Raw genomic sequence first — 1,615 nt, 5'->3', positions numbered from 1 at the left:
CCCCCCCCCCTCACAAAATGTGAATAACATTAAGTGGTCACTAGAATGAATAAAAATGAGATATGGTTTGTGGTAATTTGGTAATGACTCCCTTGGCTGGTGTAGGTGAATGGATGCGCACCGATCCGAAACAAAAATATTTGATCTAAATGTGTTTCACAGAGGGCCACTGAGGGCTGCATGCTGAGTTAAAACACAGGACCACAAAAGCACGAGCAGCTGTTTAGGTTGTTAACTCTGGAGGTTAACGACACGCAAAAGCCACTGGAGTCTTCCCAGAGTCTTCAAGCTGGGCTGCCTTTTAACTCAGCAGTGTATATCCGTGGATGGCAACAGTATGTGGCAGCGGATGACAGGTGTCTCTGCCGGTAAATAAACATTCACAGGGAGTCCGACCGTTTGACTGGAGATAAACCTGGACCCGTCAGTCTCTGTGTGTCTGTGCGTATGTGTGCACATGTGCGTCAAACGTCAGCTCGTGTCTGAGGAATAGCTGTCCTTATCTGCTCCCCACTCCTCTCACACATCATTAACTGGGACTGCAGCGCTCCGTACTTTGGCAGCCACACTGTTTGGAGCACCTATTTCCAGTCCCAAAACAAGTCTGTGTTCAGCTCCTCGATCACAGAAGCATTCACACACACCGAGAAAAAACTGCAAATATAAGCACAAATAAGCACTCACACATAAAAGCACCTAAATGTGCACAGAGACAGATTCGAACAGCACCCATCCCCATCACCTAAAAGCGAGCTCGGGTGTGCACACGTGCACACATCCAGCTGCAGTAAATCCTGTCTCGGTGCCGCTGCCCTGGGCTGTGTGATAGCTGAGCTGCAGTGTCCTCGTTGGCTGAACACCTTGACTGAGGAATATTCTGCACAGCATTTTTATTCACAGCACAACTGGTGAAAGGATGGAAAAAAAAAATGAATGCTAAACTACCTCCACCCCGCTCCCCCCACCTCAACCATCATGCCCGTCCGCACCGCCATCTTCCTTTCAGGTTAAAGCCAAGTCACAGGAACATTTTCTTCTTTATCCGTCGCTATCTCTGTCTCTCCTCCCCGGCTGGTGAGTGTGGGCACAGAGATGGCACATAGATTAGTCACACGCTGGCGGTGCCGCACTCCACTGACTCATCCACAGATGGCAGCCAATTGGCATCTAACAATACTGTATCCCAATGTTCAGCCGTAGCCCGCCGTCCAACTTATATATAGGGCATCCTACCTATGTAGGCCAGCCAATCAGTGCCATACCACACAACCTACGCCCACCTCGCCCATGCAGGAGGCACCAAACTAGTTGTTTGAGGCCTCCGTAGCACCAGAATCCAGAATAAACAATTACAACCCGCCTGCTGTGTTAAAAACCATCTCCTTTAAAGCTCATCAGAGACAATAAAACCTTCAACCAGTGCCAACTGGAGCGCTGGAAGGGTTTTGTAAGATCTTGGGCTTGTCCGTTTGTCGGCGCGTCAGTCTGTCTTGTTTTTGAACCTTACGATACAGTAACTTAGTGTTTAACCCTTAAGCCAGTTAAGTCTGCCCAGATACAGGACTGGTCTGGACATGCCCAAACACACACACACACACACACACACACACACTCC

At 49.0% G+C, this 1,615-nt stretch overlaps 1 protein-coding gene across 1 annotated transcript in view; it reads right to left on the bottom strand.

Annotated features, from left to right (window-relative positions):
- Positions 1 to 2: 2 nt before the first annotated feature.
- efnb1 (ephrin-B1) overlaps positions 3 to 1,615 on the bottom strand; it is a 59,664-nt gene continuing 58,051 nt past the window's right edge. The window contains exon 5 of the mRNA XM_032527674.1: positions 3 to 1,615. This exon is cut by the window's right edge and continues 1,388 nt beyond it. The gene's annotated coding sequence lies outside the window, so the exon portion shown is untranslated.

Source organism: Etheostoma spectabile, chromosome 10 (assembly GCF_008692095.1).
Source record: "Etheostoma spectabile isolate EspeVRDwgs_2016 chromosome 10, UIUC_Espe_1.0, whole genome shotgun sequence".
Taxonomy (NCBI): domain Eukaryota; kingdom Metazoa; phylum Chordata; class Actinopteri; order Perciformes; family Percidae; genus Etheostoma; species Etheostoma spectabile.
Note: the sequence above shows the minus strand (reverse complement) of the source record. Positions and strands in the feature narration are given on the sequence as shown.